Genomic DNA, 16,069 nt, shown 5'->3' with positions numbered 1-16,069 from the left:
TGGATTTTTAAGGTCGCCGAGCATAGAAGAGGCCCCCCCGCGGAACATTTGCCATTTGCCGCGCGTCGAGCATGATATATTTGTGTAGTGCAGCGTACGTACGTAGCTAGCATCTACGCATAAAGCTCGACGACAACTACGACGATTACCGAGAGAATTAACAAGGCCCCGCGTGCGCATATATACATAGGTATATGTAGAGTGCGTCGCAGGAGGTAAGTATGACCAGATGACTCGAGAGCTCATACGGGCACGCGCCAGAGTTTATTTACTATATTTCAGGATGTACGGGGACGTACGATGGACGTCGATCGATCCAGATGACTTGGCATTTCGTCATCGTCTTGTCTCAACTTTCTTCGTATTATTAACCACTTCGATACTCGTCATCTTATACGCTGGCGCGTGCTGTTTGTGTCAAGCACGTATTGTAGTGCACAATTGTCATCTAAAATTCTAAAGTATAAAATTGAAACTCGTAAGTAGGTGTCTTTCCCTTATTACAGGATAATTATCTGAACTTGGTACGACAAGACTCGAACGCACGCCGTTTATGATATCGTGCACCTGTGCGCTCCGACCTCTTCAATGCTGTGCTCTTGTGCTTCGTAATATATATCATACACAAATAGAAACTTGTACACGCGTGCGTCAGCTTTTGAAAAAAAACGAAAAGGAAACAATGGCACGAGCAGCGCGGCTAATAATCCAAGCTCAAGAATTTCCATGTATGCAGGCGCGCGCGCTTGGTGCATAAAAAATCTCCACATCCTAAAAACTGAAGAGACTATCATTTTTTATCTTCCTCGGAGAAAAATGTGCACGCACGCAGATAATGCCCCCGCACGAGCATACATGTACGCGCGTCGTCACATCCTCGCGCGCCGCGGCTCCCACCGCGCCGCGCGGTATATGTGTTTTGTTTCCAAAGAAGAATGACTGAAAACTGCGTAATTGTCCGTCCTTGCGAAACGAGAATGACATAAGTGCCAGAGCCGCATCCATATATACGTATGTACGCGCGCTAGCAGTGCGTATCATGTGCTTTAATACCAAGAGGAGTGTCTCATCATCCTCTAATAATGATACGTGACTGCGTCCCGGGCTATCATCTTCGCAGATGTCGCCCCATATGCGGCGGCGACGACCGCCGCTCGCCTCCTCTCGTCGAGAGGCAGATAAAGAGTAATTTGAAACACGCAGAGAACGCGTTTGCCGGGCCTCGCGAGCTCTTATATTCAGTACGTACACGAGTGCGTGATAGGAAAAACGCCTACCAAGAATAGAAACGCTTATCTCTCTTTCTCTCGCTGCGTCGACTCGCCGCTACGCCAGTCCTTCGTTCGTCTATACGTTTTATATCAATTTCGATACGTTCGTTTCGAGCTCGCCGTACGGTTTTTTAGATTTTGCTGAGTGTTTTTATACATTTTAATTAAGCCAGCAATTAATAATAAACTTTGTTTGTCGAAATAATTTGCACAACTGGATACAAAGCAAAGGCGCTTGTTTACTCGGGCTTTTGTCGAGGTGTAGGTGTAGCGCGCTCCTCGACTTTCCTGAAAACTATATACGTACGTTTGCGACAAGAGCGGGAAGGAGGTAGGGGGGGCAACTAGCAGCTGAGGAAAGGCGGGAGGGACGAGGATCGAGTCTCGCGCACTGTATGCCACCAGCAGCGGCAGCACCCCCTTAGCTCGACTGCACAGGAACTCGAGAAAGAGCGCGCCAGCTCGTCACGAGCTGCAATTATCCCTACTTCTCTCGTACTAATAGGGCACACGCAAGCCCGGCACTCGTGCGGCTGACTTGTGTGCGTTTATATGCGTCCATAAGCATATATTTTTCGTATACATGTATACGCAGGGATTATATCTGCTGCAGTTGGGACCGCCAACTCGACCAACTTCGTTATAATTTGTAGCTCGTCTTGTAAAGGACAAAATAGTATGCGAAGAAACAGCGAGTTAGATGCGAAAGCAATTCTGTTTTGCTTAATTGTTTCGCTCTTTTTCGTTGTTTCCAATGTTAAAGTATAACAATTTTTAAAAAAATTGTTCCCCAAATTGCAATAAAAATGAAATATCAGAATAAATGTCATAATAATTGTTTTTCTTGTTTTTACACTTTGATGCATCGAGTCGTGGGCTCTGAAAATTGAAACTCATCGGACTAATTATAGAGCGTTGGTAAATTCGCGATGAGCCAGAAAGGTGAGCATCGTATACGGCGAGTCCCTTTGGGTATTGCAATAAGGCATACGGTCGTGCAAGCCTCGCGCGCATACCTCTGCTGTCGGTGTCGTTATCAACAGCTTGGAGCAAGACAGCCGTTCGTCACACCTGACGTCACTCGAACGTCGTTACATGCGTATACGCGGGGGGGCAGATGGGCCTCTTCTCATGCGTGACCCTCTCTCTCTCTCCTTCTCTTTCGCTTCTCGTCCCACCTCGACTTTATAATGTAACGTAAGGTAGGTATATATAGGATAGGTAGCTGCGCGAAAAATCGAGAGTAAGCGCATTTTACTTATATACGCGATCGCTGCCGTACGCTGCCGCCGTACATAAAGTAGCTCCCCTTACTTAGCTCACTTTCTCTGTCTCTGTTTTGCACCCTATATACAGAGCGCTTACACACAGGAGCTCGGCGCTCGGTTCTTCAACTTGGAGCAGCTGCTCCAGGTATGCGATAGTACGCGACGCATTACTACTTTAGATCAACTAGGGGTTCTCTCTCCTTTCTCTCTCTCTCTCTCCTTCTAATTCTTTCTCGTTTCCCCTTGTGCAATCTTGTGCTGCAGCTTTTTGTGTTTGATTGTTAATGTGTGTGCACATACGCGCGCGCGCGCCTCGTACGTACGTGTGTGCGCTGAAATGCACGCGCTTACATTGGCCGCTTTTGCTCCTTTCAAATTGTTTTTGTTATGTTACGCGCGCTTATATCATGCGCGCAGAAAAACCAGCAGCGTTTCACGGCTTTTTTTCCAAACTTCGTATGCGCGCTTATTGCGTTCGGCAAATTTTTTTTGTTTGTCTTTTTTTTTACGTTGACGTAAATAATATAACGTGATCTTGTCTGCATCGGCGTACATCTGTTGCAATATTTGAATGTATTTTTTGAATATCCAAGACAACCGCATCATTTTAGATTCAATTTTTTATTTATAATTGACATATTTTTTGCTCGTGAGTTGATTATACGTGAATTTCAAACCTGGCAAATTATCTTACACGTATTGAACGAAAAATGCTTCGTTCAATTTAAATTTATTCTGTACTATGATTAGTCGATTCTAATGATGGGTGACTGAACCGATATTTTTCTTACATTATACAATATTCGATGACAATTTTTTTTCTTGTGTTTCCATTTAGCTACTTCATGCATCGTGTTATAGAATAACGTCAAAATTAAAGTATGAGTCGAATAAAATTTTAATTTCAATTTAAGATTAAAAGTCATTTGCGAAAAAGAAGTGCTAATAATGAACGAATCGCTATCTTTGCCAAGCATTCGAGCTTATAGAAGAAAAATCATAAGTTATTCATGTAAAAACGGCGGCCACACTGATTACCGTCAATTCATTTCGACCTCATTCATGCAACGGCATTCGACATTAAATTTATTTGTTGCATTATTTGTACGGTTAATTGCCAAGTAAATCCGAGTAAATGGTCCGTGCAGGCTGAATATCGTCGCGATTGTAAATGAAAGACACGCGTTACGCACTTTTTTACAGCTCATCGAGAAAAACATCTTTATTCAGACAACAACGAGGTGTTAAACGCTCGTTAAAGAAAAATGAATAGATCGGTCAAGCGTTACGGCCAATAATGTGTCGTTAATCGCCACACGGGGTAATATCCGGTGTGGAAAGAAAAAGTGAAAGAAAATAAGTGTCTAACTTGGTCGCAAGCTACACAGAAGGCGTTTTGTGTACGAAGGCAAGGAATAATAATATAAATCACCGATACGCGACTGCGGAGCGCGGCGGCAAATTTTTTTCCAGCGTCGTCTTTTCACGCAGGATCGAGTGACAAGCGCGTCTATTGTGCGCGCGCGCGCGCGTGCGGGGGAGGTCTAACAAATAGAAAATTGACTTTTAATGCTACAAGGGGATCCACGTTTGAAAATATTATCTGATCGTCAATAAAAAGATCTCTCTTTTATTATCCGACGCGCCAATGGATCTCTATGGATCATTTAAGTAAGTAATACGACTGAAGTAGAAAAAAGAGCTCGTGTTCCGCGTACGCCTAGGCTTAGTGACGCTCCGCAAAGTCGGCTATTCTTCTGTCAGAAAAGTGTGGGCGTTTTCGTCGGCGCACGCGCCCGTGGTCAAGATGTGTACCAATATATAATTTGGTCTCTTTCAGCGTCTATTGCCACTGGATTCATGGTCTTGTATTTACATTCATGCTTTCAACTTAATGGTTGTGAACATTTATGAAATTATTAAAATTCATGCGGTCCTGTGTTGGATCATGAAATTCTTCGAAGAGAATGAATAGATGCAATGAAAAAAAGTTCAGGAACTTGGCACTCGATTAGGCACGCTTCTACTACCCGCGCACTTATCAAACATCTGGAAATATTTTATTAATTTAAAGGAAGTAAATTTATGGTATGTTAAGCACTATACATTCCAAATTAGCAACGATCGATGCAGATCGACCCTAATTCGAGGTCGCGCGCGTCCTTAAGTGTCTATACTATATACCCTGCGTCACAAGAGGAGAAAGCATAGATACAAGGATTTGTCCCGTCTTCGAGAGAGCGATCGCATCTGCTGCGTTTCGGGCCATCCTTTTAAAACGCGCCACACCTTGAAAACCTGTCGCTTGCTTACTTGCTTTTTATATACACGCATATACCTACTCATGTTGCCACTAAGGCTCTTTAAACGCCGACGATCTTTGCACCGCCCTTACTTACGCTTCAAAACAGTCTTATGAATGAGACTTGTACTGCTTTCAAACGAGTGTGTACATACGTAAGAGCCAGTATGTGGGCATGCATGGCTGAGCGTAGACTGCCTCGATGAATTTTTCTTCGCGTTCCAAGTGGAGCAAAATTCCACGACAAGTACAATGCAAGAAATTGCTAATTCTCGAGTTTACACAGATGGAAAAAACGAGTGTATTACATAATCTAGTTTGCAAACCCAATCAAATTTTTTTGGTAGTATGCTCATTTCTTCTGTCTGTAGATATTTACTCATGGAGTTATTTACTTACGAAAAATCTCAACTCGAAGGCTTCTGTTTTTTGTATCACGATTAACTAATAAACGCTTTTAATTGTTTGTTTTATCAAAGTTATCTGCAGATTTTAGCTAATCTAATTTGGCGAGATCTTCTCACGCTCGCCAGTCATCATTCACGACTCGAGTTCTCTGAAGACTTTCGATCAAGCGCAAGATGAATGACGGCGTTTATATTTCTACATCTGCGAGCGATCGCGTCATGAGATTGAGAAAATCACTCGACGAACGATCCACAAAGAGGAAAAATCACTTTCATCATCGCGCGCGATAAATTTTGAGACAAGTAAGCAGCGCGCGCGCGTCAAGCTAAAATCAAAAGTTTCGCATGCGCTCCTAGCTGGTCTGCCGCAGTCATCAATTCGAACCCCTTCAACGTTCATCGAGCAGCGTAAATATATACGTATATATACGCGGGCACAAAGTCGATTTCCTTGCAGATCAGCACAGAGACATCATCGTCTGTACTGTGCGCGCTTACGAGCTATGCATGCAACGAAACTCTTTGAAAGAATCAGAGAAAAGAGATAGAGAGCGAACGAGGAGGGTAAACGTGGATATAGTGAAAAGAGAGAGAGAGAAAGAGAGACAACGACGTCGTTGCATCCTTGCGGCGGGCGGCGCGCAGGAAATTAAAAAAAGTGCAATTCGCAGATGGTGCATTGCCAAGCAGAATTTCTGACCCGTATGTGGGTGCGCATGTATGTGAGCGTGTGGCGTGGGTGCATCTCTCCCTTTTTCTCTTTCTCTTTATGTGTAATTCTCTACTTTTTTTCTGTCTGTATCGCTTTGTCTTATCCACTACTGCGCACATATATATTAGAGGGAGTTGCGGGATAGATAGATACGTGTACCGTCGTGTATGCATGTGTGTGCATCATCTGGATAGCTGCGGGCAGGCATCGCTGCGCCGTATACTCCGTACGCGTATTACCAACACGAGGATAAGAGTTTAGCATGTGTGAGCCTAGAGAAGACGCGACCGAGCTTTTGTGCAAGTTGAATCGTTCGCGAGCTGACAGTGAGACTTTTATTAGGGGAAACGAAGGAATCAGCGAACGGATGATTACACGCAAGGTTTTTATTCTTATGTCATACGTAGCGAGCTTCAAGTCGCTATTCGTACGAGCGAAATAAGAGTCGAGCCCGATGCGTCTGGGCTGCAACGAGACCGAGAAACGGAGCTACTTATACGCATCGAAAAGCTTGCAGAATAAATTTTTTGTGATACATATGTGCAATTAAAATTATTATACTTACAGTTGTTGCGATCTTGCCGATGCTCAAGATGTGGTTCTCTGCAACAAAATAATTTTTATACATTAATATATTGATCGAGATATAGTTGAGAAGTATATTTGTCGAAAATGTTCGCATCGTATCGGTACAGAAGCAAAGTAATTTGCGTCTGATTTAAACTTTCTTTTTAACCTCGCGTGAACGACGTCGAGTCGAAGCAACACTCTTGATTATTCTTGTGTCTGGGGGATTGCGAATAAATCGGCTTTCGCGAGTCGCGTCTCAAGGAGCCTTTGGCGTATACACTCGCAGCTCGCTCGCTACACCCCACATGTAGACGACAAAAAGCATCTCTGCATATAAAAAGAAACGAGGCGCGCTCGCGTAACTGCGCCGCGTGCATAAATCGAATGCACCGGCGACAATCGTACCCTTGGAGTCGTGTTGCATAAGCATTGATACGAGTGCCGAAAAAAACATCTTGAATAATGTATGTATAGAAGATTTCCTCACGACGGTGAAAGAGAAAGAGAAAGAGAGAGAGAGAGAGAGAAAGAGAGGGGGGCAAAGGGAGTTGTTCTTCGAGAGACTTTTGCACCTCTTTCGAAGCGAAAGAAAAGATTGATAATTGCAAGCACACCCGGTGCACTGCGCAGTGTCATCTGCGTGTTTTCTCCTACAACGCAATATTCATTTTTCGACGCGAACTCATACGGATTGGATACTGTACGCTCGTTTCACGCTGACTCGCGAGAGAAAGATCGCGAAAATTCACGCGGATGCGTATGTGGTTGTCTGGCCCTAAGGCAATATTATTGTCGTTCGGTGTGTATAGGTACGTATACGCGCTAGTGAATCCCCTTTTCTTCGAGCGTCAAACCAAAGTACATGCGAGCACATAGACACACACACACACACGCTTACATAATGCGCGGATCGTTGTATAAGCTGTCACGCGTTTTTGCAAAACTTTGTCCCCCTCCACGCGTTGCAGTCAGGCAGGCAGTCAGGCAGCTCGTCATCCTGCCTCGCGCGCGCACACGGGGTATATATATTCTCTTACGCGCCCGAAAGAACAAAGTCTCGCTTCGATTCGTTATTCGGTGATACTGCAGTTTATGTATTATACGCGCAGACGCGCGCATCGTCGAGTCAACAGACGCATAATATATAATATTGAAATGCTTTGTGCGCGAGGAGAGGCACGTATTGCCGCAGCACACGGCGCTCGCGCCAATTCGATTTTTAATCCCAAAGTTATTCCAATAAAAGGCTAAATTGTGCATTTGTACATGCGGTTGATAATGGAGTCGGGCCGCTGGACGAAGGAAAGAAGTGCATCAGTTATCTGGTGGCGCGCTGCGTATTATTGCAGTCGCTCTCTGGCCCGTCTAGCATATATAAACTGAATTCCCACATGCGGCTAGCTAAAACTTTCATCCGCCTGCCTGCGCGCGACGCCTTGGAGTCTAGCGACTCTCCTTTTCGTTTGGGTATTGTTTCCTTCGTAGATACAAGGCAGCAGCAGCAGCAGCAGCGACGGTAGCAGAGAGATGCAGTAACATTTCGGCTCGTATCTGAGTCTGTTTCAGTCGCATGCGCTTCAAGACTTAACAAATAGGCAAAGTTTCGCGCGCTCCTCTTTCCCGCTCGGATCCGAGCCATCCTCTTTGTTTTCCAAGTTTGTGATGTATTAGCTATGTGTGTCGTATCTGTGTATGCAGCAGTGACCGTCCGCCGTCGTAGTCGTACTACTGCCTGCTCTCCCGGCTGCGTCTTCCAGCAACCGACGACCATCTCCACTTTTCGTCGTGTGTATATAGCTCGACGCACACACTTGGCGAGCTGATACATGCCCGCGCCTCACACTGCAATCTCCGATGCTCGAGTTTGTTATTCTAGCCCCCGGAGTGGCTCGTAGCATTTGTACCACTGGGCTATTGTGTTGGAATCTCGACTTTGTACGAGCTTCCTTCGACGCGACTTGCACTCTCTCTCTCTCTCTCTCAAGCAAGTCGTTAATATTCGATACACGCAAATGCAACTTTTCTTCAGTGGCTCATCAAGCTTCTTTGTACATTGTATACGTTTCGAGTACGCAGAGTGATCCTCGTATAGGGGTTTTCAGCGTGCTTCGTGTAACAGGTAAATCAAAGCTGGCAATAACCCGAGCTGTAATAAGCGACTTGATCCAAAAGTTGTATACAGTCTAGTCGGCACAGTCACCAGCACTGATTATTCCAATCAAACAATTGTAATCTCACGTGATTATTATGCGCGAAACATAGCAAGATCGGAAATCGTAAAGTAAAACTTGATTATTAACCGGTGGCGTACACGAGTTCGCGCGATGATGCCGCGGGATTTTAGAAAAGATAGCGTTACATCGATCCACTCCTCCCTCGCTGTACGCAAGTTCGCTACGTGCGTATTATATACACGCCGTATTACAACAAAATAATTCCCTCGTGATGATGCAGCAGCAGCGGCATAGTGCAGGCGCGCCACTACCGGTGCCTACTTTATTAGTCAATCCGATAATCAACGGATAGCGTAATGCCAAATAATGACGATTCGTAATCCTTTAATGGCGCTAGTGGGGATTTTCGTTGGAATAGCTTCTCTATGCGTACTTAGCGATGCCACTGTGCATGTACCACACAGTAGCCGGTCTAGTACCTTTGAACTCTATGCTGCATGTATTTGGTTTCTACAAGTGTACAATGCACTGGAATAGGTATTTACTCTCATTGAACTCTCGCATGCGCGAGCGGAGGCAGAAAAATCCGACTGGGCATTATTGTAAAGCTCGAGCTGTGCGATTTACCTCGAGTCCACGTCGTTGGTCAGACCGAGTGCGAAATCCCATTCGATGTAGCTGCTAGCTGCAGCCGCTCACTGGCAAACAAACTTTTACGGAAAGATAAGTTGGTATTCCCAGTGCTCGAACGCGAGAATATAAGTATAGGTGTAAAGTACATAAATCGATACTCGTCGTATACGGACTCGCTCCAACGCATGTGCGATTCTCCTACGTAAACTTGCGCGGCGACCATCGCATTATGCCCATTATCTATCTTTTATCTTTTCCAACTCACATGGTCAGCTGTACATATGCTTGACTGAAGTAGCAACAAAGCGGCCAATCTTATTCTTTGATAATCGACTCAATGATGCTCGTCTCTCTCTGACATCGATGACGCATCATTGTACGGACGCATATGCCCGTTCGCGGTATAAGCGCGATAAATGTTGAAGGTCCTCACTTTTGAGAACGAGCTTTTTTGCGTATACGCGAACCGCGCACGGGGCTTCGCAAGATAAAAATCTCGAGTACGACTTTACTCTCTCTCTCTTTTACAGGGTTTTGACACGTTATCAATTTTTCATTACTTATATAATTGTCGATGATAGCCAAAGAATCGATTGTCTACTATTTATTAATGTACCGTATCTACAAAAGTTTCTGAAAAAATATCCTCAATTTTTATTTTCATTGCGTACATGACAGATGACGCGTGCCTCACGAAGACGCCAATAATAATAAAATTCGATAACTGGATGATCGATGACTTTTGAAATGACAGACTATGTACTTGTATCCACCCTCATTTTTAGGAGATTAATTTTCTATTAAAAGCAGCAGCAGCATCGCCCTGTCTGTCTGTATCTCTCTCTTTTCTTTGCTCTTACACGAGAGCACATGGTGCTCCGTTAAGATTTATAACAAATTTTTGAAAACCAAGACTTGGCACGTGCCTCAACAATATCGTAAGCCACTTAGGCTTTTACGCGGTTGCGCGATCGATATACCCAAAAACACACGCGCGCGACTTTGCGCACAATGGTATTACAGTCATTTCATCGACGGGAGTAAACTCGATCGGAGAAAAGCAGCGACGAAAAATCATCGAGGATTTAATATGTATCGCTCGCGGAGCCAGGCTAACAAGGGGGTGACGAAGAGAGAGAGAGACTTATATCGCTCGACACGGGGGAGACGTTTCGAGATAAAGAAAAAGTCGTACGCGCACACACATACACACACACACACACACGCAGACCTATATAGTCGCGCGCGTATCAATACGAATATATTGCACGTACATGTCCGCACATACACATACTCGGCTCGGGTATAAAGGAGGGTGACAGATGGTTCGCTAGACAAAGAGAAACTGGACTGCTTTTCATATGACGCGCTCTTGTAACCTAATAAAAGGCGCTCGTGGTTTCTGCTGCTGCCGATGCCGCTGCTACAAGAGCTAGTGCTGCTGCACCTCAAGAGAGAGACTACCAGTCCATAATATAGCGATATCGTCGCTGCCGCACCACCACGCCAGCAGAAGCGCCGATATGGCCTCAAAGGGACGATGGGGTTGAAAATCGAATCTTGCGGCGGCTCCACGTGCCTTGCAAGGCTCGTCGCTCTCCTCGTAGTATGTCTCTATATACGCGCGCCTGTGTGTATGCAATTGACTTTTAATTTTTGCGTTTTTTATTTGTCTCCTTGCTCGGCGGTGCCGCTCTCGTGCATCTGTTTCGAAAGCAAGGGATATGCCCACCGAGGGACGAGATGTACCAGGCAGCCAACGTTCTAATGTAATGTTTTTCTCGACCGATTAAATATACAAATCGCAATCAATGCCCGAGGAGAATAATATTCTCACTCATCGTTGCGAATTGCTTGAGTCAGTAATTGTCAGATGTTATCATGGGATAAATATTGACTTAGCATTTACCAAGTCGTCAATTGTTTCATAAAATCGAGCATCTTGCAGTATACCGCAAGCTTTATAACGATGACAAAATCAATTTGCTGTGCTTCGAAATCCCTTTTCAAGCTCACGTAAGACATGTTTTGATTCTAGTTCTTGTTCCATATCATTGAGTATCCTTCCGATGTATATTGGCTGCCCGATCGTGTCAACGTACTCGCAGAGAATTGCAATTCTCGCGCCTCGTCATGGGCAGTATAAAAAATCTCCATTGACAAAGACGAGCTGTATTATTATCTTTCAACGTTGGTCCCGAGGCTATAATGCGCTACGGGCTGCTCGATAGTTCTCGACCGAATGGTCTTATGCGCCGCAGCGATGTACTCGCGATGTCTGTTGGGGGGTGTCACGCTAACAACGCCAAACGACGGGCCACGTGCCAGAATCTAATCATCGCTCAACTTAGTAGATTCGAGTACCTCCCCTCCTCCCCCCTGCGTAGATGATACATAATAAACACGGCTTTCTTTGCGAGCTCGTCCGATTCTTCTTTACTCGGAGCCCTTGTGCGTGTCTATATACGCTTGCTGTCCATTCTGTATAAGAAAAGGGAAGTACCGCGTATATACTTTTGTCTCTTTCGCGTACGACATGGGCGTGAGACTTGGACTCATGTAGGATTAAGCGTTTAACGACGCTGCTAGTTGTCTATACGTAAAGGGTCGTTATACAGCAAAGTCAAAAAGATCTAATTAAAAGTACTTCTCCTCGGTTCTTGCAATGGAAAAATATTAGAAATGTAACTCTTATCGAGCGAATAAAAATACCTCGCGTACTAGCAATGAAATGACAATTTTTTTTTCATTGTCCTGTACGGTGCAATTAGAAAAAAAATAAGTACGCTTGTCTTCGAGAGTAGCCATTTAATAGCAGCGTCGGTTTATGTGTATCTACGCGTTGCACGCTCAAGCTAATAGATAAGACTAAGCAGACTGTCAAATAACATGTGTTTCATATACGTACACGCCTCGCGTACATATTTACGGATATGACGAGAGCTTTTGAAGAATGAAAAAATAAAACATCGCCATCAGTCGATAATTCAATAGTTCTTTATTGCGTGATACGTGTATGCTGCACCGATGTACGTAAGAGAATGCCGGATATATCCTACGTTTGCATCATTACGTAAACTTGCACTCTGCCAACGCGTTTTGTATCAATTGCATAGTTGTTTTTTCATTTTATTATTCATTTTCTTTGCTCGCATCGGTGATCTATACTCGCTTCTTCTGTTCTTCGGATAAACGTAACTCTTTTCCATCTCTCTTATTGCAATCGTGTTAAGTGACTGGAAATTCGATTTCGCACGCGAAAGAATGGTCATTCGATCATATTTTTCTTTAAAATATAGAAAATGTTCGTAGTTTTCTTATCGACTTGCAGTAGCGAATAAACTATAAAAATATCACATTATAGTTCTATGATTCGTTTTTATACTAACAATTGAAAAAAAACTCACAGACTCCTGATAATGTCGAAATTGAACTTGAGAGAAAAAAGCGTCTGACAAGTTAATCGATTAGAGTCTAGTATAGCGAACGATACTTGGTGGGCGTTATGAGATGACGAGGGACAGACGCGCACAGACACGCACACATACACACATAAACAGCATCGGCATAACACGTGGCCTGGGACTCTCAGGAGACGCCCCTGCAGGCGCGCAGTCTAATCTCCACTTGCTGCTGGCACGAGCTGCTCACCTACTCCTCGACGCGCATGTTTATTTCTAACGCCGCGTGTACAAGTGCAATAATATTCCAATAGCTGTCAAAGACAGAACAAATAGGCGCCGAGATTATTTTTGAAGCTTAAACGATAATTAGTTAATTGAATCGCATGAAGGTGCTGAATTGCATCAGAGTCGGCGTGAATTTATGCTTTGCACGGGGTTACGAGAGCCTGACAGACGCGCGAACTGTAAAGCGGAAATTGCGCGTGACTCGGGGCGGTTTTGCCGAGGCGCCCGTCTTACGTACTAGTATTCCGAGATGGGCCGTTCTCTTGGGTATGGAATTTCCTTGCCCGTAAGGAAGCGAGAAGGCAAGAGTGTGAGGTTTCAGCGCAACAGGTGGCTTCTTATAGTTTGTACAATCTTAGACGACGATACCCGTCGTACGGCAGAGCCAACTCAACAAGTGTCTTGTGTGTGACGTCTATGGCTTTGTAAGTATCTATATGTATATGCGTGTACACGTCACGTTTCGTAGAGCGTCTATTGCTTTAGTGCGCCTGAGCTGCCATTGCTACTGGTGACAAGTAGTGTAACGCCTTGCTGACGGTGCCAGTATCAAATTAACGTAACTTTAGTTGCTTATCGAGTCAACGACATTGAATTATGATCGGTCTAATTCAGTACATTGCATTGTGTTGTTTACTTATATTTTTCATCGACTGATCAATACGATTAATGCCAAGCAATGAACTAAAATTGACGCACAAGTTATTTTATCGTTCTAATCCCTTGGGTTAAGCAGGCGTCTAAAGATAGGAAACTTTTTCTTAGGGTTATATCGGAGCCCGATGTCTACGAGCAAGCATGAAACTTTATCCAGTCAAGTAGAAAAGAGAGAGAGAGAGAGAAGTACGATCAAGGAGCATCTTTGAAAGCGAGCGATAAGAAAACAAGCTCGGGCCGTCATCAATCTCTCAACCCCCGATCATTTTGCCGGTGGCTTGGCATACTGCTTACGCGCGTGCTCGCTTGGGGTAAAATAAAAGAGGCAAAGATCGTGTATAATACGTAAACGACGACGTTCCAACTCCTAAGAAAGATATCAACAGGTTGCTCCTTTTTCCTTCAGCCGGGCCGGAAAATCTTCTGCGCGATTATGTATATGCGCAAGTATCGGAACGGGGGAGGGTGGGAAAAACTCGAGCGAAGAAGAACAAGACGGAGCAGAAGATGGTCTCGAATTTCAAACAAAGGGAGAGTCTTACACAAGAGAGTAAATATACCCACTATAGCTTTGACATAGCGAGAAGCGGAAAAAGCTGAGAGCAAAGATCTCTCTCTCCTCTCTTTCAAGTAAAGTATTTTCTGGAAGCTTGAGCACTCGGCTCTCTATAGAGTCTTTAAAAGTGTTACTTGGGCGTCGAACTCGTTTTTCTTTGGCAAACCTGTTGAAGCTACACGACGCACCGAGAGCGTGAATATTATATACTCGCGGCGCCGTGCGACTCGGCTCACGGGGTTTCTTTACAAGATCTTTAGTGAGCTACGAGTTGACGATACCCTGTGCAAGCACTATATACATATAGCAGCTTCTTTGTCGTTGTCTTTTCTTCGCTACAAACTTCGCGTCAAAGAAAAGTATCAAAAGCTCGAAGGGTTAAGTCAGGAAGGCAATGGCTCGATAATAGTTCTGATCAATCGTCGAGTTCGCTCACGATGGCTGTGTACATTTTGACAGGCTCGTATCAATTACGATATATTTGGTTGGCATTTATGACGTTCCGAATACATTTGCACATGTAAACGCGCAATGAGCAAACACACAGACGCAGAGACGTGCTCGCCTGAAACTAGTCGCAAGCAAACTACGTGGGAGTGTCGCGACGTCAGCGAATTACGGGTTATACGGGGCTATGGTCTAGAGATTGGTACTCAAGCTCCCATACAATACAACTATATATACATGTATATGGGCACTGAGTTAGGTGTATATAGATTGGCGCGAGTGAGGATTGCTTGTTTAGGCAAATCGACGACGTATCGAAGCTTAATGTCCAACTATATATTCGCTACGTATACATATGAGCTTTAAGTACCTTGACGATCTGTTAAACGCCTAGTGGTATTACAAGCTCGCGGAATTCACGATTAAAATTGGCAGCTTCTCTTTCTATCGAGTAAGTTGATATTTTAGCAGTTATTATTGCAGCGAGACTCGAGACACTTTAACCTTGCAGACATTTTCACTTACGATTATGCATTGGTGCGAATCTCAGTCGACGAGCTCGACGTTAACCCCATGGATGTGAGTTCTTTGATACGTATCGAAGAGGTCATCGATGTGCATCATCGACATTCACCAAAGAGAGAGAGAGAGAGAGAGACTGGATCGATATTCCCGACTGATGTGCATAAAATCGAGGACGTCGTGTGTGCAGGCTGCTTGTGTATTGTAGACGTTGTTTGATGCTTCATCGCTTCTCACTTACAGCACGTATGCAACACTTTACGTATAGGTGACTGTGCAGAGAGCGTCGTAATCGAAACTCTAGGGCCGACGACGAAACTTGAACTTGCGAGCTTTTCATAAAGAGTAGAGATGGCTTGGATTCGTACGAGCTCTTTTTTTTTTATTGCAATATAGAAGTTACAGAAGGATGACGCGACGAGAGCGTGCCAAATTGTCCACTGAAATAAGACGACAAAAAAGCTGGAAAAAAATCGTGACTCTTTCGCGTTCGCTGCTTCATTTCGCACCTCGAGTGAGACGAGCGAGAACTCGAGCAAGAAGAAAATCTGCATCTCGCATAATCTTTCTCGCTTGGCTGAGGCTCGAGGATCCTTTGAACTGCGCTCTCTTTCTCTTATTCTTTTTCTCTCTTTTTCTCATTTTCTTCCTCTTCATTCGACGCAACAGCAGCTCGTCGGCTGACTCCTTCCACGATTGCTATAGAGACACGGCATGCGCATTCATCCCCAAAGCTCTCTCTTGCTGCACGTCTCTCTTTCATCGTCTTTGCAGTCTCGATCAACGTCATTTTCTTTCGTTAATTACTAACCCGGAAGAATTTCGCCGCAAAAGAATGCGCGCGCGGCAAGGAGGAAGAAA

General features: G+C 44.4%; 1 long non-coding RNA gene across 2 annotated transcripts in view; it reads right to left on the bottom strand.

Annotated features, from left to right (window-relative positions):
• LOC106656152 overlaps window positions 1-16,069 on the bottom strand; it is an 84,387-nt gene that overhangs the window by 48,027 nt on the left and 20,291 nt on the right. For both annotated transcript variants that reach the window (XR_001339471.2, XR_002763489.1), the window contains exon 3: window positions 6,526-6,563. This is a non-coding gene — a long non-coding RNA (uncharacterized LOC106656152). The remainder of the gene's footprint in view (window positions 1-6,525; window positions 6,564-16,069) is intronic.

This window comes from Trichogramma pretiosum, unplaced genomic scaffold, assembly GCF_000599845.2.
Source record: "Trichogramma pretiosum strain Unisexual culture from Peru unplaced genomic scaffold, Tpre_2.0 scaffold7, whole genome shotgun sequence".
NCBI classification, from domain to species: domain Eukaryota; kingdom Metazoa; phylum Arthropoda; class Insecta; order Hymenoptera; family Trichogrammatidae; genus Trichogramma; species Trichogramma pretiosum.
This window is presented reverse-complemented; position numbering and strand designations above follow the sequence as displayed.